This window comes from Rhipicephalus sanguineus, chromosome 7 (genome assembly GCF_013339695.2).
Source record: "Rhipicephalus sanguineus isolate Rsan-2018 chromosome 7, BIME_Rsan_1.4, whole genome shotgun sequence".
NCBI classification, from domain to species: Eukaryota; Metazoa; Arthropoda; class Arachnida; order Ixodida; family Ixodidae; genus Rhipicephalus; species Rhipicephalus sanguineus.
Window position 1 is genome coordinate 54,710,312 of NC_051182.1, and position 10,797 is coordinate 54,721,108.

General features: G+C 45.8%; 1 long non-coding RNA gene across 1 annotated transcript; it reads right to left on the minus strand.

Annotated features, from left to right (window-relative positions):
• Positions 1-1,734: 1,734 nt before the first annotated feature.
• Positions 1,735-10,359, minus strand: LOC119400692 (uncharacterized). Its single transcript, XR_005185165.1, has 4 exons — positions 10,181-10,359; positions 6,894-6,994; positions 3,777-3,871; positions 1,735-1,977 (listed from the first exon to the last, which is right to left on the minus strand). It is a non-coding gene; the product is annotated as an uncharacterized LOC119400692 (long non-coding RNA).
• Positions 10,360-10,797: the final 438 nt, after the last annotated feature.

A 10,797-nucleotide genomic window follows, 5' to 3' on the forward strand; every position in this document is an offset into this window, starting at 1 on the left:
TAAGACGAAATTGTTTTATGCAAATGTCCACCAAGACTTCACTGACATCATTTCGTCACGGACATGACGTTGGTAAAATGCACACGATGCGATGATCGGGAAAAATCAGAAGGAAAGCACTTACTCATTGGGATGCGCCGGAGTTGAACCCACGACCTCTCAATCTGGGATATGACTCGTCCGCTTTACTCCCTGTGCCACTGACGCTCACGCATGAGCCTTTACAAACGTGCTTTATATCTTGCACACCTTCTCGCTTTCAAAGTCACTTTGGGTTGTGTGGGGCGGTGTCGCCTGAAAGAACGTGAGCTTGGGCATGCTGGTACTCCATCTTAACACCTATTGCGCACCGAAGTGTCCCTTGTGTCCATTCTCTTGTGTCCCTCTCCCTTCGGTGCGCTATAGGTGTTAAGCGGTGTCGCCGTTTTGGAGAGATAAAGTCAAGAATTGCAGCATGACACTAACCACCACCAACAGGACACGCTTCGGTAGTCTCAGCAGCGCGGAGCCTGGCTCCCCGATGCCCACTCTATTTCATTGAAATACAGTTTCAATGAGCGACGTGTTGGTGTGAGAGAGTCGCCATGTGCAGCGGAACGCCTTCACGCGTTCATGGCTCAAGCTGCTAGCTCTGCCTCTCATATTCCTGAGCACTATGTGGTAGTGTATGCATGAGAAGTGTAGGTTACCCAAGTGCTAGAGAGCACACACTGCCGTTTTTTTATACCCAAAAGACTCTTTTCAAGAGCGCATATCGAATACTCGTGATAATGTGCTTGTTGATGCCATCTTTGCGCGGAATTCACCATACGCCGTGTCCGGGCTTATGCTAACTACTTCATCTACCCCGAAAGTATAATAATGATGATTCACGTTAGTCGTCTGGATGAATATGTGCAACAATCAGGAACGTAGGCGCATCCACATCAAACGGTACTATTACCGCCCAACACCAACAAAAGTTGTGCGAACTCTCATATATCAATGTACAATGAACATTGAACTGCCTTTCCAGAGACACGTTCCACTTTTTTGTTATACCGATTGCTATGACCAAGGTATCAACCATGTTTTTTGCGTCTCCATTAGGGTAGACTTTTGTCAATAGTTTCCGCACGTCTGCATCATCGTCTTCTGGAGAAACCATTCCATTCTAAATTAAGGCTTTCGAAAGTTCCACTGTTACGCACGCAAAACGGTTACACAAAACACAGATGACGATCTCGACAGCTACAGGAAGTGCACAGATATTTCTCGTAAAAAACTGTCTTGCTAAACTACTCTGCGCTACAAGGCGCTTCTTCGGTAGCATTAGACACGCGAAAGCAATATGAGAAACCTTGTTCAAGTACCTTGGAAAATGAAATATATACATGGTATGGCGCAGTAGTGATTCGGAAAGCGTATATACGACATTAATATCGCGATTTCAATTACGCTCTCTTTTTTCAGAATTTTCTCTAATATAAAGCGTATGTTTTTGTTCACTATCACCAGCAAAAAGGGGGCTGTGGTGAAGTGGCGCCCCGAAATCTCCTGGGGCGCATACAAGTGAAACAGTGAGCACCTAGTTACAATTCCGAGCATTTATTAGGCAAACGCTTCCGTCAGAGCGAACGTGCATTCTATCAAATCCAAATGACAATGGCGGCGGCCGTGTAGCACGTTGTACTGCACACCGACACACGTGAAACGGTAATATGCAAGCTTTCGTAGGCAATAATAGTCCTTTATTCACAAGAGGCTCTCCTGTAGAGCCAGAAAGTTTCAGATATCAATTTGTAGAGAGCATATACGCAAATTAACCTGCGTACAAGCCGCACTTGGTTATGTGGCGCAATCACGAATGACATCACCGTTGTGTTTGAGGAGTCCATGTTGTTCGTGCCAGTGTGGAAGTTGAAGTCCATGAATTGTGTCTTCGTCTTCGCAGTTTGTGTTTGGCGTTGTCGGGTTTCCTTGTATCGATTGTTCGAGCTGTGCAAGGAAAGTCGCACTTTTGGAATCATCGAAAACTTTTGTAATCAACGCAAAACAGAGAATACATCTAGAAATCCTTTGTCGCAATGATTATAATGTTTCAAAGTGTGGAATTGTTAGTATGCAAGAGCAAGCATGCTTTGCACGGGCTTCGCATTATGAGAAAAGCGGCCCTTTCAAAATCATGAGAGAAAAGAAAGAAAAAAGTGTATTTTTGTAAAGGACGCGTTCTGTAAATATATATGACCACGAAACCCTGTTCACGTAAATTATTTTTCCGTCGAAGTGATCGCAGCTTACTAATGCAGGGTTGTCCATTAGGGCGAGCGAAGTTTCTCTGCAGACTCCTCCTCCCCTCCCCCTCACACACACGCAGTTGCTAGAGTCCGAAACAGAACAAGCATCGTAATGGATGCGTTAGAGAAAAAGATGAAATAACGTGTTTTTCAGAAAAGTGTGCCTGGGCTCCGTGGCTTTACAGAAGTGTAGTTGTGAAGTAATGAAACATCATGGGTCTTTAGCTGCCAGTTTCGTCAGAAACCTGTATGACCATACCACTGAGCATTATAAAACGGCGGAACAGGTAATGGTGTGGTAGAGTCACTGTATATGCTACCTTTAGGTAGCAGAGTAGCGCATAGGTCCGGCTAGCAACCACAACTATGCGGTGAAGTCGCACTCCATTTTTGCAGGCGACATGCCTACCGCGTCGCCGATAAACATGTCTGGCGTGTCGAAGGCCGGCGATAAACATTGGCTCTCGATTACTAGTGTTAATTGAGTGAGCTGCAGCGGCGGCGTCGAGAAATACAAAAATTGGCCCGAGCGTCAGCTTCTCCGCAATGCATGGTTGCTAGCGGCGTTGGAAAACAGATGCGCAACTCTGCTACCTAAAGGTAGCATATACAGTAACTCTATGGTGTGGGACACATTTGCGCCCCCTCCACTCGACTTACCCTCCCTCCCTTGTGCGCAGGCCTATGACTGTTGGCCAGGCATATACACACATTTTGTTGATTATATATTAGTTCTTTTATTCAAAAAAAGCACTTGTCGCTTGCCTATATTGATGGAAGAAATAGCACGAACTGCATGCCATGTTCTGCAATGGGTGTTCAGTGCATTCACTCGTAGTGTGAGGTAAAATTTATGGCATTGGCAAATTGCATGGAAACGTCAGTTCCTAATTGTTAATTCCTGGGGAAAAGAAAATGCCGCATTCCGTTCTTAATGTCTGAATACGTGATTTTTCCTCCGCGTAAAATTTCTGAAAACACATCCTGGGGTATTTGGTGAAACAATAGAAAGCTATAGAGAGGTATATGAAGGCGTAGAGTAGTGTCAATATGTGTGCTATTTTATGTATTCTCGTGCTAAACACCTAAATGCTTTCTCATTACCAACAGCGTGAAGGCAGGCAGAGAAGATTGTGGTGTTTATATAGTTCTTGAAGCGATCGATATTCTACGTGAAAATCAACAATATTCTATGTGAGCGCCATGGCACTTTCAAACATGCTGGTCGTTACGGGAAAATGTGACAACCCATTCTCGCTGTACTGCGTGTGTCGTGAACATTAAACGGAGTTGTCCAAGGTCATCTCCTATATAAATTATCACGCTTCAACTGTTCGTTTTTTGCTACATTTATTTTTAGTGTATTGGGTTTTCTAATATTTGTATATTTCTATATAGCGTTCAGATGACAATGTATGAGCTGGTGTAAGGTAATGCCGCTTTCCAAAATAATGTGCTGCCACTCACACAATGCGTGTATTGAAAAAAAAACGAACTCACTTGAAACACTCGACGAAGCGATTTGACATGACACCAGAGCCCTAAAAATACCGGGCTTGTCAGGTTTAAATTCCTTCTCGCTTTCTGCACGCCACCTGGAGGGTAAATATCATGCTAATAAAACGATCTCGTGCCAGAAAACAAAATATACTAACGCGTTGATTGCGCAGAGACATTTCTCGAATGCGCTAGGCGTGCTGTAAATATTCAATGTTTAGCATTCGTATTGGCCGGTAACGACTGCGGAGCGTTTGCCCAGGGACAAAGAAAACTCAAGACTGAGCTTTACTGTTTCTGAATAACGGCGTCACTCATTAGCCAGCGGATTAGCAGGAATCTAGACAGTATTCTTCGAACATGAGCTGTAAATATCAGTACAACTACACTTATTTGCCTACCGCATGACATGTGGCCGCTAGTAAAGACAACACACACAGTTTAGGTGGAGGCGGCTGTATTTTAGATGGAGGCGAGAATACTAGAGACCCGTGTACTCAGATTTAGGTACACGTTAAAGAACCCCAGGTGGTCAAAATTTCCAGAGCCCTCCACTATGGCGTCTCTCATAATCATATCGTGGTTTTGGGACGTTGAACCCCAGATAATATTATTATTATGAACAGGTTAATTGAAAACCACATACCGTCTTTTCGCGCTTTCTATATTACTCTGCTGGAAAAGGTGTGTTGTTTTGATGAGTTTCAATAAAATATTGTTAAACTTGAACTATTTTTTTTTGATGTCGCTCGGCACAACGGCAAGTATTATTCGACTTGCTTAAAATGCGTACTTCACTATTTCCAACAGTATAGTCGCGCAAAAGTAGACAATGGGTCGAGTGAGTAACTTAAAATAGTTGTGGAGTCCCTTGACGCTTCGTTTTGTGTCATTTGACCCCAGTGGGAGCGTTACCGGCACTAGTCGTCTGATTCCCTCATAAGTCGTAGATTGATCCATCGGGTCAAAGTCCTTCCACACTTCCTAGAGGGTCAGGGTACTCTCCTAGAGCGCGCCGACTCTGACCCACCAAGAGAGTCACCGTGACTCTTTAAAGATAGTAGTATATGTGGCAAGCCAGGGCTCTCCAAAAAGAGTCATCTATACTCTTTTTTTTAGAGTGTAGATTCTCCTATCGAAACATCGGCCGGCCTGTCTGAAGCACTTTATCCTGTTCATTTAACCTACCTGCCTGTTTACTAGTTGTAAGAGAGGAAAATACAATGAACGCATAATCGCAATGGGTATATTTATGTTTCCCGGCCGCGGCGGCCGCATTTGCGATGGGGGCGAAAACGCTTGAGGCCCGTGTACTTAGATTTAGGTGCACGTTAAAGAACACCAGATGGTCAAAGTTTCCGCAGCCCTCCACTACGGCATCTCTCATACAGAAATTGTGGTTTTGGGACGTTAAACCCCAACACTTATTATATTATCACTGCATTCGCCAACGGTACTTTTGGCGAGGGATGTACCGCTACGTGCAGACGTTTCTTCGCTGCTTCATCGATTGTCAGAGCCGGAAAACCTCAACACACGTGTCACCATCTGTTCCGCAAACTTCACATTGCCCTGACTGGCTGTTTGGGCGCGTTGGCATTAATTTGTATGGGCCACTTCCTCTGACGTCGGCTGGTAACCGCTGGACTATCGTCTCTGTAGACCACATTACGCGACACGCCGAAACTGCCACCCTCCCAGCGGCTACAGCGCTCGATGTTGCCTCCTTCCTGCTCCACCGATTCATGCTGCGTCACGGTCCACCCCAGGAGCTGCTCAGCGATCGAGGCCGTGTCTCCTTGTCGGAAGTCGTCGAAGCAATTCTGACAGAGTGCAATGTTGTTCACCGCAAAACTACTGCTTGCCACCCGCAAACGAATGACCTCCCCAAACGCTTTAAATGCACGCTCGGCGACATGCTGTCGATGTACGTCGCCGCCGATCACACATATTGGGATGTCATTGTGCCTTTGGTCACCTACGCCTACAATATCGACCCCCAGAGCACCAGTGTTTTCTCACCCTTTTTCTTAATGTACGGCAGGCACCCGTCGCAAACAGATAGCAACAACGAGGGTAGCAACAAGAAAGGTATCGGGGAGAAAACGGGGCACACATATTCTGGCTCATAGAAATCAAATGACGCCGATAAGCCGCTGTCTGTAAAGGTCGCTGAATAAATGTCAATAGAAAGGAGCTGCCTTTATAAAAGACGGAGAAGACAGCGTTATAATAGCATGACAGTATTCGAAAGCAAAAGGTTAAATCAACTGACGCAAAAGAAAGGCAAATGCTGTTGCGAGAATGCCTTTTCCTAATATAGATGGCAGCATGACTTGCCCAGGGTTCTTCACCACGTATTTTCATGAAAGCGTTGCCTCTCGCATAAGCGAATCAGATTTATCTTGTTAGAGGGCTCGGTTTGTTCACTGATGAAGGAAACGTGCAAGCGCAGTGCTTCTTTTTTGACTGTGGGTAAACAGTCAGGCTTGTACACCCGAACAGGGAGCGGCTGCAGTCTGTCTTCTGCTAACGCCTCTCCATGAGGTTTTTCTGACATCCACTCGGAGGTGTGACAGTCGATGGACATTACGAATAATAAGCAATGATGTTTTATGCGCGAGAACAATGATATCATTGTGAATCACGCCATAGTGAGGGACTCCTGATTAATTTTGGCCACCTGGGGTTCCTTACGTTCAGCTAAAAAGAAAATCAAATACACGGGTGTTCGTGCATTTAGTTTTATTCAAAGTGCGGCCGCCGTGTCGAACCAGCGTAACCGGCTGACAAAAAAATATTGAAAAAAATGAAGTGCTTGAGTCCACACTTTCGAGCGCGAAGTAAAATTTGTTATATATTAGGTCGAATTATTGCGGGAGATTCTGAGTGTGTTCTTTGTAGCACCGAGAAAGAAAGGTACCGCGCAACAGCATAATTTTTTTGTCGCTCACAATATCCACACTCCTCCTGGTTTTAATAGCGCACTGGTGATTGCACATCAGACACTATTGTTCTACAAATCATTGTTTTCAGATATTTGCAGAAAGATATGTTGTTCCAGCTTGCACAAATCACAGGCAGCAGTGAGGCAGCAAAGATTTCACCCTCTATTTTTACCTGTTGCAAGGCTGAGCAATGTACCCAGGAGGACCGTGAGAACGACTCCGATGAGTGATATCCAAAAGTAAGATATCCGGTACAATGGAAACGTGTCGTCACTATAATAAAAAGAACGAACTGTGAAAACGTATCCCACTTGCACCCAGTGTGAAATCTGCAGAAACAGCCTAACTGCGGAACTCATGCCTTTCCCTTGCGATTTTATCTGAACTTATATAATGCTTTGTGATTTTTTGTGGGTGTCTGATTGCAGCATTTGTAGAGTAGATATGCATGGGCAATTGTGTGTGGCAGCCCCTGCCACGCCCGTCCCAGCTACAATGACTCTTTAGGCCCTAGGTGTCCACGCTCGAGCCGCCCTCCCCCCTCCCCGTTTCACTGGGGAAGTAACCGCTTCGTCCGGGACCGAGGAAGTTACGTCACCTATGGGTGTGTCTAGGAACCTTAGCGTGACATGGGACGCGGACTGTCATCCGTTGTAAGGCACATCCCTAGAAGAGCGCCGGTGTTAAATCTGATGTTTTTAATAATGCTTGTCGCTCATATTCGCTTTGCAGCAGAAATATAGAGATAAACGCCCCTACCTAAAGCATTCTCTGATAAGATTAAAAGAACTGCAACTTTCGTAGCACACCACGACAGAAACCACAGTAGCTTACGCTTCCGCCTGTGAAACAAGTCGTCATTCCTGCTTCATCTTAATGACATCATTTTGTCCCTGTCTGGTACTTTGTCGAACCTCTGGCATTCCCAGTGTCTTCCGCGAACATTGATTTAATATCATACTCTTGCTCACAAGCTTTCAGCCGACTATCGATCGAAAGTTTTAGGTTAAGTTAAACTAAACATTATTGGTCAACAATCTTTTACCAGCAAATCGTTTGTTTTCGTGCTTCGTGATCGTCTGTGAACAATCTAGCGCTCGGTGTTTCGAGATGGCTGAGATTGTCGAGTAAAGAAAATCTTGCTCTCGTAGAAAGATCGTACACGAATGTGACACTTGGAACTGTCACACGCGGGGTTTTAAAACATCATTTTGCCTGACCCCGGTCGTTCGGTCTGCGTCGCATGACTATAGGCACCGTCTACTGACCAGAGGGAGCTGCGTTGCTCGCTGTGGGCCGTTTCAAGTTAGCTGATATTGGCCGCTAGGGGCAGGCAGAAAACAGACGCTCGCACGCGTCCCCCCTTCTGGGCCGGTCACAGTCTGCACACTCATGCAGAGGCGGAGAGACGCGCATCGCGTTTGCTTTTGTCCCTGGGCCGTCTCAACGTTGCTTTCTTTATCCGCTGGGCTGTGCGTTCTGGCACTGCAGTCACACGTGAGAACTCGACTGCACGGTGCCTTTGGCAATGAAGCGAAGGCTACATAGCCGCAATGTACGTATCCTACCACGAATGAATGTAGTCCTACAACTGCGGCCGTATTTTCTGCGTGAGATATATGAAATAATCCTTTATTTTCTACATGTAGCTTTTTTGAGACGGAACGCAGCGTACACAAGCGAGATATTTGTATTTCTGTTAATTTATACGTTGTCACTTTGCGTTATTGCGTGGGTGAAAGAGTCGCGCCTTTCACCCGTACCTTAGACGCTAAGCAGCGTTTACGTCGAAATGCAACGCCAGCCATCACTTTCCACGGCGTTACGAGGTGCGCGCCAAACCCCACTACTTCGCGTAGCAGTACATGTGCATACGCTCCGTTCCCGTAGCTTTCCCTTTGCCAAGAAAAGATGTCCGCGAGTATACGTCCCTTTGGTTCATACAAAGAAACCTTGACACATGGAAACGAGCACGTTAGGCCATTGCCCACATGTTTGAAACTTCGCCCAATACAAGAGACATAGGCAAAGCCAACCTCGCGTGTTCTTTCCATTTGATGTACTGGGCAAGTGTCGTTGCCACCTGTTGTATCCAGCGGTTGTGACAACGAAGTGCAATCTAGCTTGAAACGAATGGTCGCGTATAAAATTTCAGGCCTACCGGAGCTATAGGTGTGGCTGTGTCCCATTAGCAAAGCTGTTTGGAACTCCTCTTTGTGGAATGATCTAAAAGTCCACAAAACACACGACTGAATGCTTCAATAGCTGCCAGCGCTGAGGTGTAAATACTCAAGTTGAGTATTTACACCTCAAATACTCAACTTTAAGTCGACTCATGCGCTCCTTCGCATCTCCACATGGTTCCCTTTAGTGGGAGATGGTGAAATTTTTGTAAAAACCCTCATGCCTTAGGTAAACAAGTTAAATTCTGCCATTTTATGCTTTTAGATGCGCAGCTGCTTTTGTACTGGGCTTTGTCCGTAGTTCCATTGGCGACCGTCCGCTTTTTAAAACCTACCATTGCCATCTGTAACATATTGAGCGCGCACTCGCGCCAAGGAGAAGTCTTCTCCGTGTTGTTCTTCGACCGCCTTGATGATGATCTGCTTCCTAGCTTGGCGTAACGCAGCCAAAACCACGTGTGCTGGCACGCGCTAGCGCGTTCGGGCCGGTGTAAGGGGCTGGGTAAGACGCTGTGGCCTCTCCCCCTTACACTTTCTCAGCAATCACGTGATGGCGTCGGGGAACGAGATTCTGCAGACGCGTGATGAGCCCGCGTTGCGTGCTCCAACAAGAGTTTGGGACGAGTAACAGCAACAGCAACTATAGTGAATCCATGGTGTGCTCCACGTGCAAGGACACGTTAACATCGGGCAAGGTGCCCGTGATGAACGGAACTTTAAGTCGACTCATGCGCTCCTTCGCATCTCCACATGGTTCCCTTTAGTGGGAGATGGTGAAATATTTGTAAAAACCCTCATGCTTCTCTAGTAACACAGTACCGTGTGTCAGGCTCGAACAATGATTTCAAGAACATATCTTGATTTAAATATGGACATTCGGCATAATTTGGTTTGATGGGGAAGGAAGTAGTAAACAACTTCATTATATTTTTAAACAACTTTATTATGGGGAAGGAACTTATAGTTGAAACAGAGTGACACCAAGCAAGGTACTGATTAAAATAAAACGTTTTTTTTCTCACTTTACAAAAACGCAAAAACCCCATGTTTCGGTTCCTACTCTGACCCTTCTTCAGAAGTGACTTGGGGGCACCAGAAAGCGGTGTTTATATAGAATTCTTTTCTTCAGGCCGCGGGGTCAGACTTGTTCTCAATTATGTGCTGAATCTATTGAAGTACACAGTTGGTAGCGCACTTGCACACCGGGTGGCGTTGCCGGGTATCGCCTGAAACATGCTTCCCCTCACGAATAGCCATAGAACGTAGCAATACTGACCTGGAGGCCGATACAACGTGGTACACTGGCACAGAAATGCTGCTGTTCTTCGTGGTGTCATTATAAATTTCGGGGCACCGGTCCAGCGTCCCGGGAATTAAGGGGGAGCGTCCAACACCGCTCAGCCCCCTTCCCAATGCGTGCCATAACTGGAGCACGCAGACAATAAAGCTCGCCCAGGCGGCACCCTGCAGAGAGAAGGTGTCACACTTTTTGTACTAACTAGTCAGCAGTTTAATACCATGGCAGAAGCTATAGGTCACTATTATAAGTCGATTAACTTCAAATTTGCAACGTTAAGTTATGTTAACATTCAAACATAAGTACCACGTTGTCACTTCCCAGCACTCTGTGAAAAACTTGTGTTCATGTATATCCTTCCCATGGAACCTCGACTGAAGTTCATGGCAGGTTTTGCCAGGTCCATTCAAGAATTACCATGTTTTCTGGGTTGTTTCTTCAAACCTATTTTATCGCACACCAATTATGCCGAGCATGCGGAGGTTGGTTCAAACCAAAATTCTGTCTTTCGTGTACCGTACAACGCGAAATGTTAAGCGCCACTGAAGCCTTATAAACATCCCCATGTGAGCTACGTTTATATGCATTTGTTGACG